This window comes from Doryrhamphus excisus, chromosome 4 (genome assembly GCF_030265055.1).
Source record: "Doryrhamphus excisus isolate RoL2022-K1 chromosome 4, RoL_Dexc_1.0, whole genome shotgun sequence".
Taxonomy (NCBI): domain Eukaryota; kingdom Metazoa; phylum Chordata; class Actinopteri; order Syngnathiformes; family Syngnathidae; genus Doryrhamphus; species Doryrhamphus excisus.
The window spans coordinates 872,584-896,207 of record NC_080469.1 but is presented as its reverse complement, the minus strand read 5'-3'; the positions used below and the strand labels follow the sequence as shown (position 1 = coordinate 896,207).

The following is a 23,624-nucleotide window of genomic DNA, read 5'->3' as shown; positions in this document are numbered from 1 at the left end:
CGTGTGGCCCGGCAGCATTCGTGCAGGGTTGTCATTGCCGAGCTTAATGGAACGCATCCTTTCATAGTTTGGTTCCTGCTGCGGAACTGTGACGACTTGAGCCGCATTGCGTGCGGCGGTAATCGTTAAAGACTCGTAGTACTACTCAAAGACACGGGGGACATCTGTCATTCAGATGAGGACAAATGTAGGTCAGCGCTCCTCGGGTCTGATTAAAGCGGCAAGACGAGCAAGTTACACAACATTTGGCCATGATGATGATGATGATGTCCTTCGTCGCTGAGGATCCTCGCTCTGTGCTTCACTTACTTTTACAACACATTGGATTGGCCAGCTGTCAATCAATCACACAGGCCCACCGTCAAACATCCCCAACAGATGGCCGGCCACCACCGCCACACGCGTACACCCCCATCCAGCATGGATGGAAGCGGCTGTAAGCTCCTTATTTTTTTCATGCTTATCACTAATTTTGTTTCTTTTTTCATCAAAGCTGTTATAGTCATTTATTTTCTTACAAACTGACGCTCCTCCGCTTCCTCCTCCTTTATCCCACGTTGTTGCGGTCATGCAACAGATGTAAGGAACAAATGGAAGGAAACGTCCAAACCAGTGCATAAATCTGCGGGGGTGCTTAAGACAATAGCATGAGAGGGGGCTGAGGGACGGGTGTTATTTGGGGCAGGGCGGCGACCCCCGACACCCTGACCAGGCGGGCGACGTGGAAGGAGGCTGAGCCAGAGCAGGTGTCTCCGCTGACATCTGCTGCAGTTCTCCGGGGAAAACACAAGCGCCCTGCAGCTCCAGTGCTGACAATGCTCCTGGAGGGCTCCTCGTTAACAAGGTACACTTCGCTTTTTGCTTCATTTTGGGGGAGAAGCTGTTGCCTTCTGAGTTGTTGTTGTTGTTATGAAAGTAAAGATTGCCGGTTATTGGAGACGTGAAGATGAAGATGCTTGTTCGGTGAGTTTTGGCTTCACCAATATGTTACGTTTGTTAGATGAGTTCAAATTATTCATGACACGTGCCGCTCGCTCGTTTTATGTCCATTCTTTCATTTGATTGGACTAATACTAGTTGTAATTAAGCACTTTGTTATATCTGCTAGGATACACTGACCTGCTATGATTATCTGCTCCAGTTCCCCTTTCTCCCAACAAGTCCTCCACATGCTTATCACCTGATTCAAGTAGCCTCTGGCAAATAGCAAATAGTCTCGCAGGGCCGTTTGTTCAGATAGTATTGGTTTGTTTATGTGCATGCACATTTTAGTTAATTGTACCTCATTATTCTTTACGAACCTGTTCAGTATCTTAGCTATTTTGAAAGCCAGCATCGGATTTTCCCTTGACACTGCCGTTCTTCTGATTACGTGATTCAGCATTTGTGAGCAGACATATTTACAGATGTTTACAAACCAATTTTCTTTGCGAAAAAACAAATCTTGTTCATGCTAAGTCAGCAATCATTGCTATGTAATAAGTGATAATGCAGGTCAAATGTACAGCATACATGCATACACAGTTCTGACATGTTGATGTCTTCATGCTTCACTGATGATGTTCAGCAGTTGTGGAATGTACCATAGTTTCGTTGGGTTCATTTTTTTGACAAAAAATGATGGCCAAACACTAGAACTAGTCCATTTGCTGCAAAATGGAGTGGCAAAACAAAGCATCCACGCATTGGTGAGAAATGTATGGTGGTTCTGTTGGAGTTGGGACACTTTCGACAGATTCTGATCCAGGAATCCTTTAATTATCTTTAAATATATATATATGTGTGTGTGTCTGGAATTTATTTGTTCCTAAAACCCACTCCAAATATGACACGGTGCACCCTGTCCCGATGAGGCGTTCAAGTGCTTTGTGGTGCATGGCTGTTGTAAAACGTTGAAATTGGCAGAACTCAGAATATTCATTCATTCATTTTCTACCGCTTATCATCACGAGGGTTGCTGGGGGTGCTGGAGCCTATCCCAGCTGTCTTGTACACCCTGGACTGGTGGCCAGCCAAACACAGGGCACATACAGACAAACAACCATTCACACTCACATCCATACCTACGGACAATTTGGAGTGGCTAATTAACCTAGCATGTTTTTGGAATGTGGGAGGAAACCGGAGTACCCGGAGAAAACCCACGCATGTACGAGGAGAACATGCAAACTCCACACAGAGATGGCCGAGGGTGGAATTAAATTAGCTGTGAGGTCTGGGCGCTAACCACTCGACCGCCGTGCAACCAAACTCAGAATATAAAGGTATTGAATTCAAGAAAAAAGTGGTAGCAACGTAGGAAGGTAGCAAGCTAGCAGGCAAGCAAGCTAGCAGGAGGGGTACTTTAGGGTACTTTTGTAGCTTGGAAATCTACGGTATTCATCTAGCAGTTACCATAACAACACACGTGCAACCACACCAGGATGTGTCGCCCTAACAAATGGTCATGTGATAACAATGTTGGGTTAAAATGGAAGAAGAAATGTCGGGTACACTTTCTAGTTCACCAAATTCTTTAGCTTTGTCCTTGAAAAAAAGAAATAGTATTAAGAGGATTCGACCCAGATCCTTTCCAGACATTAAAGAAAAATGGTTGGAAGCTCCTCCTCATGCAATATTGATGCCGTCATGTTTACTCATCAACCCACTTTCCCTCCAAATCCAATCACGGCCATTGATTCCGACACGGAGTTTGCCTTCCGTTGACCCCAGCGTATTAATAAAACACTTTGTAGTTTCCTCCAAGCCTCTGTGGACTTTAAACAGATCAACTATTTTATTTGGAATATCTCACTCACTAAGACATTGATCCCCTCTCCCCAGAGCTTAGATATGATAAGACAATGACATGATGGGCAGTGTGGGGGGGTGGAGGGGGCAGGATTGGGGGAAGCCATGCTGATGACGGTACAAAAGGGGGGCGGGAAGCTTGTGCGTATTATGAATGAAAAAGCATTTGTGCTTTGACCTATTTAGAAACTCTTGCAGAAGATTTTGTATGAAAACTTGACACTTTATGACTTTAGATTTTATGAACATATCCAATATTGTCCAGGAACGAGTGCAAGGAAAAATGCATAGAATGTGGCTGCAATGTTTTATGCAGGACTGGACTCTGGTTTTTGCTGTCATATTAGAACTTTGGTTGTCAACTGGTTCTCATGACAAGCCGTGACCCAAATTGCAGACATTTTTCTGCAATTTATCCTTTTTTAATGTTTGTCCCCTCTGGCTCACGTAACTCGTGGCGATGTCAGATTCATGGATTATCGAGTGGTAGTCTACTTTTTTTTTTTTTTTTTGGCCCCGGCAAAGACCCATGCCCCCCCCAAGTTAAGAATCACTCATATATTTTTCCCATATTTTTGCATAGACAGGCAAAATTGTCCAAAATACAGTGAATATTTTCTGCTCCAATATGGCTCATGTCTTGTCATGTTATTAATACACTGCATGAGTACAACTGTGTTATTAGTAACAATGTTCCATATTGGCTTTTTTTTTTGCTTAAACCAATATTTTTATGCTGATAATTATCAGTATCGATAATTATCGGACATCCTTCGTAGGAATTAGTGTATTTGTATCCCAAAACTACCTCGTTAGCAGCTTGCTAATACGTGGAAACAGGAAGCAGAAGTGATGATGTCTTCAGCAGTTATTGTAGTTTTTTGCTAACTAAGACAGTTATGCTACAAGTCTCAAAAATCTTAACACAAAAGACGTTCTTATATTGTTACAATTAGTTTAGACACATAAAATGATTCTAAATGCATATAAATGTGAAATGATTGGAGAAATGAACGTGTAAGATTACTTTTAACCTTCATCGATGAGGAGAAGTGAAATCAACATCGAGAGCACTTCGGTGTTTCTTACCTCCATCCAAATTTTGGCACCATTTTGACTAGTTTTTGGCTTTCTGGACTGGATTTGTTGGATTTCCATGAATTCTTATTAAACTATTAGGTTCTAGTATGTCTTGGTTAGAGTCAAACCTTCTGGAACGGACTCATTAATTGAATGAATAGCTCACGTAGAGTGCAAAAAAAAAAGAAAACAAACCAAAAAAGAAAGAAAAATGGAAGCACATAGTGTGCAGCTCGCAACATTGTCTCATTTTATTCTGATCACACAATCTTTGTTTGGTGAAGCAACACACTCCCTGTTTGCATTCAGCACCTGCAAATACCAAATGTCAAGAGGTGAAATGGAACATGTGTAGCCAGGTAGATTATATTTGCCTCCGTTATAGAGTTCTTTGTTTGTAAGAAAATATGTCTAGACAGTCAAAAACTAGCGGCAGAAAGACACCACAGAGAGAAGAAGAATAGCACAATACACAATACACGGCTGTAAAATACATATAAAATACATAAAGTAGGAAAGAACAAGCAATCCACGTGACAAAGAATAAGCAAACCCCTAATCAGAGGATCTTTACTATACCGTCATCCCTCATTTATCACTGTTAATTGGTTCCTGATTTCACTGCAATAAGACAATTTCTCTCAAGTAGGATTCCTTATTCATAAATTGAATATTTTTGTAGTATACGACCTTCTGGATATGTTTTTTTCTTCTTAATTTATTTCAGACATGCATACTACAGTAAACCTCGGATATATCGGACTCGGATATATCGAAAATTCGCTCACAACGGACAGATAAAAAAGAAGCGATTTTTCTGTAATGCATTTCCAATAAAAATTCATTGCATATATCGGATTTTTTATAACGGATTTCGCCTATTTCGGACAAAATCTCCAGTCCCGTTCCAATGCATTTCCATGAAATTTCCCTGGCATATATCGGATGGCCGCATCGTGGCGCTCCGATTCGCCGAATGGTGACAGGCCGCTATACGACGTCATTTGCAGCGTTTGCAGCGTTGCCTGCGCGTCCAGGTACATTGGAAACATAGTCAAGGAAGTGCCTTTTTATAACGGATAAAATCCCATTTACGCATATACCGGATATAAATCCCATATATGCGTAAAACGGACATTTTCCGGTATACGCATATAACGGATTTCGCTTATATCGGACAAAACCAGTGGGAACAATTGAATCCGATATATCCCAGGTTTACTGTATGTCACATTAATGTATCTCACATATACATTTTACATTTACAATATTTATATACTTACATATATATACACATCCATTCATACATATACTATATATACATATATATGTATACACACATACATACATACTGTCACGTTGGTGCTTGCGGGCTTTGCGATGCGACCCCATGATGCAGAGAGCAGGACCAAAAGTGCGGATAAAGGTATTTTTTAAAGAAGTAATGGCAGCAGCAGGTAAACAGACAACAACTACCAAACAATCCAAACCAAAGACAATGAAGCCACAAACGAAAGAGCACACACCTGAACTAAATCGGGAGTGTGAAATTAGAGACAGGTGTGTAAAAATGAGTCCGAGAAAAAATGGAAGGGAACAAGAAAGGAAGTAGTTACCAAAATAAGGGCATGGAAACCGGAACAGAGGCAAAGAAGGAAACTAAAGGAGCTGTCACAGGAGGGTAACGCCCACATCGTGACACATACGTACACAACACCTCATCACTACACATGACTGAAAAGGAGCAGGAAGAAGCAAAGCTTATGAAATCCTACCCCTTCTCCACGCCGGAACAGTTACCAATTCAGTAAGTGATTTTTTTCCCACACATGTAATCACGAAATCTTACATAAGACAAAACAACAAAAGAAAAGTGGGAACATCGGACACCCCAGAAGAACCCCAGGACATTGCCGTAGCACAGCAGCAACCCCGCCAGCCAAGCCACCACGTTAACATTATTAGAGACCTCTTGACATTAAATAACACCCCTATTGTACAGTTTGCACCCCTATTGGCCATTATAGTAGACATAATAAGATAATAGAGTATAGTATAATAAGAATAATAAGATAGTAGATCATAATAAGAAGATATAAACAAGACTCATGCTCGTATGTTTGCCGCCATAAGTGAGGTCAGGGGTCAGGGGTGGAGAGTTCCGTTTTCGCTTGGCGTGCCTGCAACAGCAGCCCGTGCTCGGGATTATTGTGTCTGTTGGGAAAATCATTCAAACCTGCAATAAAAGCCTGCTTTTCTGGCGATCAAGTCTGGTGCTTGTGTGTCTCATTACTGACACCTGGTATATATTTTACTTCATCTAGCCCCCATATGGGGATATGTATAATAACCTTAATACCTGTACCTGTACCTGTATTGTACTTTTTAGGGCTGTGAGTTGTTGGACTGATGCATGATTAAAAGCAGTATTGCAGTAGTATTACAGTATTTGTGGAGACAGGGGTACCCCCCCCAGGCTGAAGGCAGCTGATCTGGCATCAGTCTGTCTGGGGACAGGATTAGGGGGAGCATGGAGGTGAAGACCCTGACTGAGCCACACATGCAAACAAGCGCATTAGCAACCGGACCACTTGTATGACAAATATACTACGTATACTACTATACTAAATATATAACTGTACTAGCCTTGTTGTTTGGGTATGGATGAAATATAGTATATACACGGTGACCATCCATAGCATATGCTACAATAAACAAATGATTGAGATTGATCACATTTGGTTTAACACGTTTATAATATTTATATATATATATATATATGCATATTCCATACGTTTTATTTACATTGACCCTGTATTTTATTTTAGTCAGCCTACAGATATACTAAGAATTTTTCGTTGACTTAGTTGACAAATGTTGAGATTAGTGCTCATCCCCAAAGTCAGATCATCCCAGATCGTGCAGGATTTTGCCATTTTTGCTAATTGAGTTCCTCGGAAAACACAAATAATGTCTTAAAAGCTTGCTGACTGATCACGGAAGCTAGAAGCTAGAAGGGAACAAGGAATACAATGCTACAGAATAGAAACTACATGAGGAATAACCTTCAAGGAAAACTGCCCTTTTTGGGGGAATTTGCCCATCATCCACAATCTTCATGTGTCAAATTTTATTTTTAAACATATTAAAACAGATTAAAACAAGTGCATGTATTAGACATGCTCATTCTTCCTATAACGTCATCTGAAAATGTCTCCATCGTTATCTTATCGCTTTTTATCTCTTTTCATATCTTTAAAACACACAGAAAAAAGTGAACGGCGATGTATTCATGACTCACATAATTAAAATTCCCCCCCAAAATGCAGTTTTCCTTTAAGAATCAGTGGATTGTGACAGTTGTGTCCACCTGCCTCGTTGCTCCGCCCTCAGCCAGCCTAAAACAGGAAACTACAACATAAACAGGAAACTACAACAATAAAAGTCTGCACTGTTAACAAAGGTGTCATGAGCATAGTGTCTCTCTCACTCTTGTCTAGGTACTCCGGTTTCCACCCCCCCATTCCAAAAACATGCTAGGTTAATTAGCCACTCCAAATTGTCCATAGGTATGAATGTGAGTGTGAATGGTTGTTTGTCTATATGTGCCCTGTGATTGGCTGGCTCGCCCGAAGACAGCTGGGATAAGCTCCAGCACCTCGGTGACCCTCGTGAGGATAAGCGGTATGAATGAATTATATGAATTAAACAATTAGTTAATTTATGTATGAAAATAAGTGAACTAATAATTTATAGTGAATACTTTATTTTGTAAAAAAAATTATAATTTTTAATTAATTAATTATTTAATTACTTATAATTTCTAATTATTGTAATAAACAAATAAATTACACAGAGCTGCCTGTGAATTCTGTCGATGTGGGAGGGGCCCACAGCAGGACCTGCTGCTCGTTGAGAAGAGCCTAGAGGTCTCTGAACACGTGAATATGGTGATAATATAGTGATATAGTCAGTGGCGCCATATGTATACAAACTGATAACAATATCATACAATACAATATAACAATATGAACAATGCAGCAACATGAAAAACAAACCTTAAACGGGTCTTAGCTCATATGGATGCTACGCATGGTATCGATGCTAGTGATATTTGCATGGAATGAAAATATTATAGTCGCTAGTTTGAAAATGGAGTAGGCCAAAGCACGCGCGCACACACACACACACACACACACATACACACACACACACACACACACACACACCCCTCCAGCAAGGAGATATGCAGGAGATTTAGTTCCCCTTTGAATATGTAATGAGTTTATCATGCACGCTGAGCTGCTGGTAGATTTGTAGCGAAGCAGCTGCGATCCACGCGGCAAACGCAGGATTATCTGCTGCACAAGATAACGAGCACAACAAAGCTGGCGAGATGGCTTCAGGCCCGAGGAAACCGTGGCCGTTCGGCTGCAGAGGAGCCGTTTCCATTGACATGTTACCTTTGCATGCCTTCCGGGCCGTGCTCCAGTTTCAGGGGTGGGTTGCCTTGGGGGAGGTACTGTTGGATCAAGCGCATTAGCTGACGTCCTCAGAGGAGACGGCACAACTTCTAAGCTGCGCTTTGATCGCCGTCAGGCTCCTGCTGAAGTGAAGTTTACGACAGCTCAGATGGTTTTTCACATGTTCAATATGCCGTTCATCATTCGGGGGAAACTATTGTACAGCTTTTATGTCAACTTCTAATAACTAATATATTTATTACCGATGATGGTGCGTAGAGCACAGAGAATACATTTGTGATGTTTATTGTATCTAATAAATCACATCAGAGATGTTACACATCCAGCATGTTCCACTGGTCATTCTAAATGTACTCTTATGTCCAAATTATTATAACACCACAATTGATAAATGGATTAATATTGGTAATAAGTAATAAATATAAAGGTGTGTTCAAGTCAAAGAACACAGCAGGCTGTCCTCTGTTTGGTGGATTTATTAAAGCTATATGCTGTGGTACTGTAACAACATACATACAATACACAAATAAATGATAAGTAAAGTAATGTAACTCATATTACATAAACATAATGATGAGCCAATGGCTCATTACATACAGAAATCAACATGTAAATTCAGTAAATATGAGGCTTATTAGAACAACAGTTGGTCGTACCGTTAGCTTGAATGCTAATGCTAGCACCAACGAACAAAGGAGAGTCGTTTAGCGAAATGGGTGACAAAACAACCGCACAGGTCCCACAACGGAACCCAAACCTCACCTTTATGCATTCAGGCCCAGCATCAACTTGGGGAAATGTTGGATGAGACTCAAGAAAGCGTCGGAAAAGCCATAAATAGCTCAACCCATGCAACGCTGCACTATGGTGCGTTTGCTGACCACCGAACACAGTAGGACAAAACAACGCCCAAAAGCTGAGCATTATCAGTGACACAAACCATATAAATTAGGGGCTCATTTCACATCAATTGCTAATTCATGAGATCAAGTCGGGCATAAACCTGTATAGTACACACATATATATATAGTACACATATAGTACACATTAGAACATCTTGAAAGTGTTGTTTTTATGGCTTAAAGCAGGAGTGCCTATTTATTGGTCCACAGGACATTCTAATATTAATTCATTCATTTTCTACCGCTTATCCTCACGAGGGTCGCGGGGGTGCTGGAGCCTATCCCAGCTGCCTTGGGGCGAGAGGCGGGGTCCACCCTGGACTGGTGGCCAGCCAATCACAGGACACATATTGACAAACAACCATTCACACTCACATTCATACCTATGGACAATTTGGAGTGGCCAATTAACCGAGCATGTTTTTTGGAGGGGTCTCAAACATGCGGCGAGCGGGCCAAATGTGGCCCGCAGGGCACTAGTTTGAGGCCCCCGCCTTGATATGAAAGTTTAATGTTAGTACGGCCCGTGCAAGTTTGATATGGATGCTGTATGGTATCATGTACCCAGAAAAAATTATTATGTTTATTATTATTATTATTATATTTATTTATTTATTACTGATTGATTGATTTTCTTTATTTTTGACTTGTTTATTTATTTTTCATCTTATTTTGTGCAGAAAAATAAAAATTAAGATATTTGAGAACAGTGGAATGTTTTATCAGAGCTTTTATTGTAGAAAATTGGAACCAAAGCGAACATTTTTTTAATTTTTTTAGTTTTTAATAAATGCGTTTTTTTTTTTTTGGAAAACCTGATGCGGCCCAGTCTCACCCAGACCCGAGCTCCAGTGGCCCCCAAGTAAATTGACTTTGAGACCCCTGATTTACATCCTTTGATATGATGCAGCGATGCAACCCTTGCTGGAAAAGGTCTGGAGTCAAAGCGAGTGGTCCAATTCCTTTCATATGCTTTGAGTTCTATCTGCTTCTATGATTAGTGGTAGTCCCTTCCGGGATATGCGGAAAAATCTTCCAAATGACTTTTACACGAGTTTTTGTTGGCAGACCCGGGGGTTACTGGAAAGTGCCCTTTTGACTCTCAGTTTAACCGCTTCCTAAGATCTAAGCAGCCACCATGGAATCACATTGCAGACCCGCCAGAGAACCAAAGACCACATGGACATGAGACAATATGATGACACAAGTGTTAGTTTTGTCCTTCACTTCATTCAGAATCATCATCTATTCAATCATTTTGTGTTTACGTTTGATAATTTACAGGAGAAATTCTATTTTTAGAGGCTGGCCCTGAAGTCTGGACACATTGTGTTGCTATGGTAACTGACATGCAATACTTGTATTAACATACACATGCTATATATTAATCTTAGTTCGTGTACGCCCCAGTTAATGGGTTATTTGGTTTATGTCTAAATATCGTCTCGGTTATCAGATTGTCGGTGTTCCGTTTTTTTGCTCATCAACGAGGACGTTTGTTCCTGTCATATTTAACATAAACAACAACGTGGTGTCGCTGAGAACGGTTTCACTACCGAAGTCACTTTTAGGTCATGTACTGCACACATGTTGGGAATTAGTCCTTTGCTTTGCAGCATCCTGTTTCCCTTCATGTGTTTCTGTGGCATCTCCTAACAAGCTCTCCTGTGGTGAAGAGCCGTGGCATGGCTGGGGCGGGGTGCTTGCCAGCCCCCGCTTCACTTGGTTAAGTGACCTAGTTAGAAGCCTGCTTAACGATTTCCTTGATCAGGTCTCGGGAACAAGACTTGAACTGGCTGCAGTCGCTTGCTTTCTGTCTGCAGTGGAAAAGAGGAATTCATCTCCAAAAAACTTGAAAACCTTGACATGCTTTTTTTTGGATGGCGTTCCCCAAAAGTGCAAAAACCTGCACAAGATCAGATCTTGATCCAAAAAGGTGCCCACTCAGTCCCTCAGCTTTGTGGGGATGTTTTCTTCAACTTTGTTAACCAGAAACCTGCTGGAAAATGGATGGAGTACATAGTACTCAAAGTACATACTTTGATGGTTAAATGTACACATATTTACTAGTGGATAAAATTGAATGAAAAAAGTAAATGAAGATACTTTTTGCAGTTGAAGCGATAAATGTTAGCTTTCAAATGCTAATCATTTGCTACATTCGTGTTTTGTGTTTGACAGTACAGGTGACAAATTACTTTAAACAGTAGTTACTTTTCCAAAGAAGTACATTATTACATCTTAAATGTACTGTATATTTCAAGAAAAAAAGATATATGTTTTTGGTCTTTGTTGTTCACCCTGTTAATGTCCATGTTTATTTGTATCCTTTCTGCTATTACCAAATATTATTATTATTATTAGTTTTACTTTTTTTTAAAACAAAAGTGGAGCTGGACCGGGTACCAGGAAGTCTCGGCTTCCCTCCTGAGACTGCTGCCCCCGCGACCCGGACCGGATAAGCAGATGGGAATGGAATGGAAAACAATATGCTACTGAAATTATGTGTTTTTCTTATAATATTATGAACAATTAAATTATGATATTTTTCTTATTTTCTTATTATTCTTGTAAAATTCCACTTTTTTAAATTGTTAGAATATGACTTTATATTTTGACTTTATCATTATACAATTAAAGTTTTTTTTTTTTAGATCTTTTAACTTTCATTTTGTAAAATTTCTTCTCTTAATATTAGGACTTTATTCCCATAATATGTTGATTTTTATTCTTCTAATATTATAACCTTTTCCTTTTGTTATATTTGTCATACATCCTTCTACCAATATATTGACTATCTCTCCTCTGGACATGTCCCAACCATCTCAGTCTGGCCTAAAGGACTTTATCTCCAAGGCCTCTAACATGTAATGATGTACTCCTTACTGATCCTATCCATCCTGGTCACTCCCAATGAGAACCTCAACATCCTCATCTCTGCTACCTCCAGTTCTGCTTCCTGTCTTTTCCTCAGTGGTACTGTCTCTAGACGAAACAACAAAGTCACAGTGTTTTGCCATGAGTTATTAGCGGTGCTTCTCACCTCAAGTCCCTGCTTTATTTTTATTAATTATTTTTTTATTTTTATTTTTATTTTTATTTTTATTTTTATTTTTATTTTTATTTTTATTTTTATTTTTATTTTTATTTTTATTTTTATTTTTATTTTTATTTTTATTTTATTTTTATTTTTATTTATTTTTTTATTTTTATTTGTATTTGTATTTGTATTTGTATTTGTATTTGTATTTTATTTTTATTTTTATTTTTATTTTTATTTTTATTTTTATTTTTATTTTTATTTTTATTTTTATTTTTATTTTTATTTTTATTCTTATTCTTATTCTTATTCTTATTCTTATTCTTATTTTTATTTTTATTTTTATTTTTATTTTTATTTTTATTTTTATTTTTATTTTTATTTTTATTTTTATTTTTATTTTTATTTTTATTTTGATTTTGATTTTGATTTTGATTTTGATATATAACATGTGCATCCTGATACCTGCATGGTTAGCAGTTACCATGGCAGCACAGATGTAATCCAGCTGCCCCTCTTGCCGGCTTCCGGTGGTTTTGAAAAGGTTAACCTTTGTGGCGGTCTCTGTTTAAAATCAGTTTTTGCAGCCTTTTCTTCAACCTGGGAGAAAGTGTCTGCCAGTAGAGCTAAATGGGTGCCAAGTCCTTCTCATTCCCAGAGAACAAATGGCTGCATTATGCAGACGGCCTTCCCTCTCAAAGAGCTCCTCCAAGCTGCCGAGCTGCACACGTAACAAATATGTCTACCATTGGAGACGTGTTTTTACAACAGTGTTAAGTTGGGCCATAATTAACATCCATATTTGAAATGGGAAGATCATACAGTATTTGTGACAAGTCCAGCCAAAGTGAGAATCTGTCATATTGATCCATGTTGGATCCAAATACAGGATTAGGATTTTGGACGCTAGTTGCTCACCGAGTCTGCAGCTGTCAAAGGCTTTGACCTTGAAGGAGAGCCAGCAGGGGTGATAAGTATTTGATCCTCTGCTTATTTGCTAAGTAAGACATGAATCATCCTGATGTTTTTGGTAACTTTATTTGAACAGAACGCAAAGAAGAAAAACATCCAGAAAAAGCAAAAGAGGAATGGAGGGATTCCTCTTGGCTGTTGAAGATTTTTTCAGTTCATATCGCATGGTGGACCAGTGGTTTAGTCACCTTTACAGTCATATTACCCAATGTACTAGACATAATAAGAAAAAATGAGGCTTTAAGGCAGGGGTCTCAAACTCAATTTACTTGGGGGCCACTGGAGCTAGGGTCTGGGTGAGACTGGGCCGCATCAGGTTTTACAAAAAAAAAAAAGGATTTATTAAAAACAAAAAAATTTTAAAAAACTTCGCTTTGGTTCCAATTTTCGACAAGAAAAGCTCTGATAAAACATTCCACTGTTCTCAAATATCTTACTTTTTATTTTTCTACACAAAATAAGATGAAAAATAAATAAACAAATCAAGAATAAAGAAAATTAACCAATCAGTAATAAATAAATAAATAAAATAATAATAATAAAATAATAAAAAGTTAAGAAAGCACATATAGTTGGTGGGTAGACAAATGATTTTTTTCATATTAAAATGAACAAAGCATTATTAGAGCCCTGTAGACATGACAAAACACGACTATAGTCACATTTATACTCTTTTTATTTACAACATATTGCGCAACTGCAGGGTCTTGAGACACATGCTAACTCGCAAACTAGAGAGCTAGCGACCTAAACGGTAGCCTTCAAGTTATTTCCTTTCAACTTAAATAGCCCAAAACTTACCACTTCCACACGGATAGGGAGGATAACTATTAACAGTTATTTAACCTTTAACATGAACATGAATCAAACGTAATCATTTTTTCTGGGTACATGATACCATACAGCATCCATATCAAACTAACATTAAACTTTCATATCAAGGCGGGGGCCTCAAACTAGTGTCCTGCGGGCCACATTTGGCCCGCTCGCCGCGTGTTTGAGACCCCTCCAAAAACATGCTAGGTTAATTGGCCACTCCAAATTGTCCATAGGTATGAATGTGAGTGTGAATGGTTGTTTGTCTATATGTGTCCTGTGATTGGCTGGCCACCAGTCCAGGGTGTACCCCGCCTCTTGCCCAAAGACAGCTGGGATAGGCTCCAGCGGGCCGAGTGTTTGAGACTCGGAATATTGTGCCTGTTGTGAGCTCATTCAAACCCATCAAAAAAACAAAACGGTTGTTTCGGTGATTGAATCTGGTGCTTGTGTGTCTCACTCAACAACATTACTGACACCTAGTGGTCAGTGTAGAATATTACATGTATCACAAAGTCTTTGAATGTGTCTTCCCAATGTGTTATATTCAAATCCTTGGACACTTTGTGCTTTAAATTTAGTAAATCAACAACATGATTCATAAGTCATTGTTTTGAGGTTGAACACAGCCTCTTAATAGTCAAAATAATTCATAGTTAAGCAAATTTTATGATTTTTTTTTTTTGCAGAAATGAAGCTTTTTCAGCATGTTTTTCAGAGTTCAATCCCACCCTCGGCCATCTCTGTGTGGAGTTTGCATGTTCTCCTTGTGCATTCATGAGTTTTCTCCGGGTACTCCGGTTTCCTCCCACATTCCAAAAACACGCTAGGTTAATTGGCCACTCCAAAAGCTGGGATAGGCTCCAGCACCCCCTGCGACTCTTGTGAGAATAAGCGCTATAAAATGAATGAATGAATGAATCTGTGGTGGGTGTGTTCCCGGGTTCCGTGGCCACAATAGGCTTGTTGTCAGCGCTTCATTTGCATGTGAAAAAGAAGGACTAGTTCTTGTTCCAATTCTTGATAGGAGGGACTGCTGGTGTGAAAGAAGCCATATACGTCAAACTTTATAAACACACCACTATCACCTTTCATCCTGACACCCCCCCCCCCCCCATATATTGTCTCATTCCACGAGAGGGGTGGCCACTAATGATCTATTTTGCCACCATGCTGGCAACAACAACTCTATTGTGACCACCCTTAGAGGCTCCGTTGACACTGCGGGGTTTGATACCCAATTTAGATCAGTTTTTTTTATTTACAAAATAAACCGGCCCAAACTATTGGCTAAACAGGAAGTGATCTCAAAGTCTCAACTCGCCTCAACTGAGGAAAATGAGGTAAAATTCTGCTCTGGGGGGGCAGCACATGTTTCACGCCGCTGTGAGGTAATATAATATCTGCATCACGGCCCCCCCGTGCCTGCAGTGGGACTTGTGAACATAAGTTACTGCACACATCGACACAGACCTGGTCTGATACCTGGACGGTTTTTCCAGTCGGGATCTGTTCCTGGTTATTTTCTTGTAATAACTCCGCACACATCTGGCAGGATCACTTACAAAGGCAGTAATTGGCCTGGCTGCTCATAAATTCTGGAAACAATAAAACGCTCATGAAAACTTCAAGGTATCAACCAGTCAGAGTATATGAATTTTTAAAATATTATTCATCATATGTACGCAAAAATACCTGCACTTCAGGTATGTTTTACAACAGTGGTCTCAAACATGTGGCGCGCGGGCCAAATGTGGCCCGCAGGACACTAGTTTGAGGCCCCCGCCTTGATATGAAAGTTTTTTTTTTTATGTAAGTAAGCGGTTGTCTGTGTAGCATCATAACGTGTGCATACAGTGAGCGTCTTACCTGCATGCATGCAAATGACAAGCTCACCGAGCAAGCGAGGTTCGGCAGTAGTCCAGAAGTCTTTGAGAACTCTTGGGAGTGTGACCAATCACAGCACCGGAGGTGGCCTGTGGGTGGGATAAATGAAAACAGGTTTTGAAAATCCGAGGAAATAGAGTTGGAGTCTGAACCTCCTTAAGACCCAGCAAAATGTATATTCTTGCAATTTTTCAACAGGTCTTAATATTTTGATCCATGTAGCACAACTCTTGTTGTGCTATGTGAGTGTGTGCATTGTGAAGGCCTTCTATGGGATGCTACTAGACCAGGGGTGGGCAAACTTTTTGACTCATGGGCCGCATTGAGTTAACAAAATTGTGCGGGGGGCCAGAACATATATTTAACACACATAGTTTTAATAATTTTAATAATTTTAATAATTTTAATAATTTTAATAATTTTAATAATTTTAATAATTTTAATAATTTTAATAATTTTAATAATTTTAATATTTCTTAAATATTTCTTAATAATTTATAATAATTTTTAATAATTTTACGCCTTGAATTATTTGTCTAATTTTAATTGTCATACTATCAGCTATATGTTATTGTTTCCTTTTTTTCAGGAGCACTTTAAACATCAGACCACATCAAACTATGATTTATTAATTTTTTTTTTTTTACTGAATAAGACATCCGACTTGAAAGTCATGTCGCCAGCTGGTATGTTAAAAGTTGAAATACTTAAAAGCAACTGGCGGGCCGGATTCAAACGTTTGGTGGGCCGCATGTAGCCCCCGGGCCGTAGTTTGCCCACCCCTGTACTAGACTGAAACTAGAGGTGTAGTAGTAACCAATGTATTGTATTTTAATGCATTTTTTTTACTCAACTCTATTTTTATTTCTTTTTCTCGACCGTAATGCGTCTTTGAGTACTTTGAAAAGCACTATACAAATAAAATGTATTATTATTATTATTATTATTATTATTATTATTATTATTATTATTATTATTATTATTATTATTATTATTATTATTATTATTATTATTATTATTATTATTATTATTATTATTATTATTCATTCATTCATTCATTTTCTACCGCTTTTCCTCACGAGGGTCGCGGGGGGTGCTGGAGCCTATCCCAGCTGTCTTCGGGCGTAAGGCGGGGTACACCCGAGACTGGTGGCCAGCCAATCACAGGGCACATATAGACAAACAACCATTCACACTCACATTCATACCTATTATTATTATTATTATTCAATGACCAAACCTCCAATAAAAGCCTGTTTCTCTGACTTTCAATTCTGGTGCTTGTGTGTCTCACAAGCACAAGCACCAAGCACCATGACAGTGACATTACTGACACCTAGTGGCCAGTGTAGAATACCAATTTGAATGTGTCTTTTGAATGCCTTATATTTATATTTTACTTCATTTATCAAATTTTTTGCTTGAAAGGGAAAAAAATCTGCTTATTTTTGGACTATAATAGTCCACATATTCAACCACCAAACAGCAGGATATATTAATGAATATTTTTGAAAAACCATGATATAGTGAAGCTGTGAAATCTGAAGCAGGAAGCGGCATGGGACGCCTGTACTTCCTTCCTAAGTACGGCGCATATTTGCAGAGTTTTGCGGGGTAAGAACTCTTATGTAAGGACTTAAATGCATCTAATCACCCAAATCCAAGGCAAAGTTTGACATCCAGCGTTGCGACATGACACAAATCTCCAGAAAAGCCACATTGTGAGGTTCTTTCACCATCTGCTCGGAGTCTGTGTTTGCTTTGACATGGAGCTACTGTATAAACATCCTTCTTGACACTTTTTTTTCTTCACCTCGTCGTGCGCACACTCAGCTCTTTGTACGCGTCTGATGCTCGTATGACGGAATTGAGCACCGGTCCGCGGCTATTCAATCCAAGGTCTCTGATTGTATCTCCCACACATAGAATACGCTGATGGGAAAAAAAAGATGGCATTGCCAATCACCCGAGAGAAAGCACCCTTGTGTGCCGCTAGCGATGACACGCCTCCAGCTTTTAGAGTAACATACAAAGTCGCTGGTGCAAATACCGCACGTCTGACACGTGTGAATGAGGCGTTGTGTGGTCTGCATGAACTTTGAAATCCATAAGATGTTTGGATTCAGAAAACCTCTCTTCAGGCTGCAACCGATTCTGCTGCAGTTGTCTAGTTTGTGAGACGTGTTCAAACCCCAGGGTGAGGTCATCATTACTGCAGCCACGGGTTGGCCGCTGGAGGTTTCCGTACTTTTTGCACAACTTGCTAACAACCTCACTAACAAGGAGCGGAATTTTCACTTAAAGTTTTCCTTTGTGTGTTTCTTCCAATCTGTCTGTTACAACCTCAATCTTAGACGCTATTTTGGACCTCTACTTGGCATCAAAGTTAAATCTCAGCATAATCTTTAAGCACTGAATGTTGAACACAGAGTGAAATTAGCAAAAAAAAAAGGGGGGGGGGGGCGTTAAACACAACACTAATCACAATCACAGGAAAAAAACGCACAATGACATTACTTTTTACATAACAAGTGTTGCAAGACATGCTGGGAACGTTCAGCTCATTCAGGATATGTAGGCAAAAAAAAAACAATGTATTGTATTTTAATGCATTTTTTTACTCAACTCTATTTTTATTTCTTTTTCTCGACCGTAATGCGCCTTTGAGTACTCTGAAAAGCGCTATAGAAATAAAATATATTCATTCATTCATTTTCTCTCGCTTTTTCCCCCCTTCGGGCAAATAAAATGTATTATTATTATTATTATTATTATTATTATTATTATTATTATTATTATTATTATTATTATTATTATTATTATTATTCAATGACCAAACCGCCAATAAAAGCCTGTTTCTCTGGCTTTCAATTCTGGTGCTTGTGTGTCTCGCAAGCACAAGCACCATGACAGTGACATTACTGACATCTAGTGGCCAGTGTTGAATGCCAAGGAAAAAAAAAACAAACGGAATTTTCCTTGACATTTTTCCCATTGAAAATGAAAGTACAGTATCAGTAGTACCCCGCATTTATCAAATTTTTCAAATTTATTTCACATTCAACATAGATTTGAAATAGATTTGTTAATAAATCATGCTGTCTTGTGGTAGAATAGACTATCATTAGTCAAATAAATATGCATAATCAAGAATATTTTATGTATTTTTTGGCCTAAACGCAGCATTTTAAGCACAATGGCGAAATGAACTAAAATATATAAAAAATGTGTTATTCTATGTGTATTATTCATTGGTCACTAGGTGTCAGTAATGTCACTGTAAATGTAAACTTTATCGTTGTAACAACAGGCTTTTATTGCAGGTTTGAATGATCTCACAGCAGACACAATATTAATAACATTTATTCATTCATTCATTTTCTACTGGTGCTGGAGCCTATCCCAGCTGTCTTCGGGCGAGAGGCGCGGTACACCCTGGACTGGTGGCCAGCCAATCACAGGGCACATATAGACAAACAACCATTCACACTCACATTCATACCTATGGACAATTTGGAGTGGCCAATTAACCTAGCATGTTTTTGGAATGTGGGAGGAAACCGGAGTACCCGGAGAAAACCCACGCATGCACGGGGAGAACATGCAAACTCCACACAGAGATGGCCGAGGGTGGAATTGAACCCTGGTCCCTTAGCCGTGAGGTCTGCGCCCCAACCACTCCTCCCTGTCACGTCTGGGAACCATCCGTGTGACGATGCTGGGTATCAAACCAACAAATTGCAATGAAATTGGGATAAAGCAGCTGCATCTTACTCCCAGCAGGAAGTGCAGAATTCCAAAATATGAGTGCGGGACAGGAAGTCACAATCCCTGTTATGGTCTGCGCCGCAGAGCGACAAACACAGATGATGTTATAATCCTGAAATAACAAAATGATTCAACGATCTTGAATGATTTGTAGTATCAAAGTAAGTATAATAAGTATAAAAGTATGAGTATTGGCATCGGCCATACTGGCCGTGTGTTTAGTTGGCACGGGATCGATGCCGGCAGTCACAGATCGTCTGTGCTCTGTGAGAATGTGCTTATGCGCTTAACAAATGTCTGCTTTTATGTGCCTCCAGTTGATTGACATGTGCCTACGCTGACATGTTGAAAGGCTGTCTCACATTCTCCCGACCTGCTGTGGCGTGTGTGATGGCGTCCATGTTTTACATTGTTGTGCTTTGAAGAGGCCACACCGGATGGAAATGCATGGATTGGTTTGTGTCATTTGGTCAGGCATCAGGACCGTACCATGGACCTTTTGATCTGGGTTCAAATCTGGCCCGGACCCCTGAAGCTACAGTTTACACGTCCCCCCTGTGCTTGGGGAGGTTTACTCCGACTACTCCAACTTTGTTCCATATCCAAGCGTGATAAATATATTTCCATAGGAGTAGGCTTCCTCATTTATAAATGGATCCTTTCTGCAGTTAGAAGACCTGTTTACGTGTTTCAAATATGCTTTTAACATTATTAGAGCCCTCTGGGCATGAAATAGCACCCCCATAGTCACCTTTACACTCCTATTAGCCAATATAGTAGACAAAATCAGAGAATATACTCCGTCTAGTATAGACTCTCACATTAGAAACGGGAGAGTTCCTTGTTTTTTTTTGTTTGTGTGTTTTTACTTCCTCCTTTTTTATGTTTGAAAATATTTCATTTTAGGCAACAAAATGTACAATTTGCTTTAAAAAAATGAAAAATTATACAAGGATAAAGAGTCTTGAACCAGTCATGATGTGCTATATATATCACTATATTGACACGCACTATGGTACACATTATGGCATTGGATGCTCATATCACCCAGTACTTTGCTACAAATAATAACAATAATGACAAATAATAATATATTATACATTAATAATAATATAATAATAATAATATATATTAATAATTAATAATAATAAATTAAAAAAATAAAAAATTATAAAATAAAGAAAAATAATAAGAAAATAATTTAAAAAAATTATATTAGGAAAGCAGGAAGTGAACAAATGTAATGTCTTTTTGACACCCCCCCCCTACCCCCAAAACCCAACTAGTGGCTTGATGTTGACGTTCTCCTCCGACTTTGGATCAACGTTTAAATAAATAAATAAATATTTAAACATTAGGAAAGCAGGAAGTGAACAAATGTAACAGTTAGTGATTGTAAAAGTACCAGATGGAGGGGTAGGATTTAATAAGCTTTGCTTCTTCCTACTCCTTTTGGACATGTGGAACTGGGAACTGATTATGGGATGCACTCAATTGGAATCTGATGCATGTTCAAATGAAATTAAACCATTACCATTACCATTACCATTACCATTACCATTACCATTACCATTACCATTACCATTACCATTACCATTCCCATTCCCATATGAAGGTGAAGGATTACTGTATTTCATTTCAGGGAAACATACTGAAAAATGAAAGGCTACGGGTATTTATTAACATTTTTATTGTCCTAACGGTGCTAAAAGCAAGCCATGTAACATGCTAAGTAAAGCATGTAGCATGCTAAGTAAAGCATGTAACATGCTAAGTAAAACATGTAACATGCTAAGTAAAACATGTAACATGCTAAGTAAAACATGTAACATGCTAAGTGAAGCATGTAACATGCTAAGTAAAACATGTAACATGCTAAGTAAAACATGTAACATGCTAAGTAAAACATGTAACATGCTAAGTGAAGCATGTAACATGCTAAGTAAAGCACGTAACATGCTAAGTAAAGCACGTAACATGCTAAGTAAAGCACGTAACATGCTAAGTAAAGCACGTAACATGCTAAGTAAAGCATGTAACATGCTAAGTAAAACATGTAACATGCTAAGTAAAGCATGTAACATGCTAAGTAAAGCACGTAACATGCTAAGTAAAGCACGTAACATGCTAAGTAAAGCACGTAACATGCTAAGTAAAACATGTAACATGCTAAGTAAAGCATGTAACATGCTAAGTAAAGCACGTAACATGCTAAGTAAAGCACGTAACATGCTAAGTAAAGCACGTAACATGCTAAGTAAAGCATGTAACATGCTAAGTAAAACATGTAACATGCTAAGTAAAGCATGTAACATGCTAAGTAAAGCATGTAGCATGCTAAGTAAAGCATGTAGCATGCTAAGTAAAGCCACCTGCTGTTTCTGACGGACATCAAGCATGTAACACAAAGTGCTGCCGACACATCTAAGTTGGATGTTGGTTTGTGGACCTGCTTGAGTTCACCCATTTGAATAAACGGCGCGTGGAAAGGAGCCGTACTTCCTTTAGTGCTCTTAGTGGCAATTACCCAGCAGGCTCCATACGGCCTCAGTAATGATACGCTACAGACGCAGAGGCTTTAGCGTGTCCTCGCTTTTCACCAGACATGTAAAACGTGTCCAACGTGCGGACACGCCCGCTACGCACACGTAGGAGATAAACAGCGGCTTTGCTGCGAGCGTGAACATGAACAACAACACGGCCGAGACGCTCTAATGGCCGAGCAGCGTGCCGCCTCGTGCGCAACGTGCATATGGAAGCCATTAGCTTGGCGTGCTACTGTTTGCAAGACAGCGGCCTCTGCGGCGTATAATCATTACCCCGAAGAGCCGAAGAGGCAGAGCAGCAAGCAGCTGTGCTTTCTGCATACAGATGTGCAAAGGGGCTGCTGGTCCACAGGAGAAGTTCAACGCAGTGAGAGGAATAAAAGTGCTGTGTGGAAAAAAAAAAAAAGGTGCGAAGGAATCTGTCAAAATGCGTACAGTATTGCAGGTTTATGCTTGGACTGCAAAAACAGCTGAAGAAAAAAAATTACACCGTTTTAGAGGCGTTTAAATTACTTGCAGATTTTTGCTGGTGGTCCCTGAATGCAACCCACTCAAAAAGCATGATAATAATATTGTTAATAATAATAATAATAATAATAATAATAATAATAATAATAATAATAATAATAATAATAATAATAATAATAATAATAATAATAATAATAATAATAATAATAATAACAATAACAACAACAACAATAATAATAATAATAATAATAATAATAATAATAATAATAACAATAACAACAACAACAACAATAATAATAATAATAATAATAATAATAATAATAATAATAATAATAATAATAATAATAATAATAATAATAATAATAATAATAATAATAATAATAATAATAATAATAATAATAATAATAATAATAATAATAATAATAATAATAATAATAATAATAATAATAATAATAATAATAATAATAATAATAGACCTGAAGGTGATAATTTCCACAAAGCGGGATTCCTTATTTATGGATTATTTTCATAGAAAACCTGTTTAAGAAAGATATATTAACATTATTCATAGTCACCGAGGCTGCACGGCGGAGGAGTGGTTAGCGCACAGGTCTCATAGCTAGGAGACCCAATTTCGATTCCAGCCTCGGCCATCTCTGTGTGGAGTTTGCATGTTCTCCCCGTGCATGCGTGGGTTTTCTCCGGGTACTCCGGTTTCCTCCCACATTCCAAAAACATGCTAGGTTAATTAGCCACTCCAAATTGTCCATAGGTATGAATGTGAGTGTGAATGGTTGTTTGTCTATATGTGCCCTGGGATTGGCTGGCCACCAGTCCAGGGTGGACCCTGCCTCTCTCGCCCCAAGACAGC

General features: G+C 38.8%; 1 protein-coding gene across 5 annotated transcripts in view; it reads left to right on the top strand.

The window, feature by feature from the left end:
• The first annotated feature begins 350 nt into the window (after positions 1-350).
• Positions 351-23,624, top strand: part of tncb (tenascin Cb) — a 104,973-nt gene continuing 81,699 nt past the window's right edge. Inside the window, exon 1 of one of the 5 annotated variants that reach the window (XM_058069986.1) lies at positions 351-844. The gene's annotated coding sequence lies outside the window, so the exon portion shown is untranslated. Of the gene's footprint in view, positions 964-23,624 lie in introns of all 5 variants that reach the window. The other 4 variants (XM_058069984.1, XM_058069982.1, XM_058069983.1 and 1 more) reach the window with 4 other exon arrangements.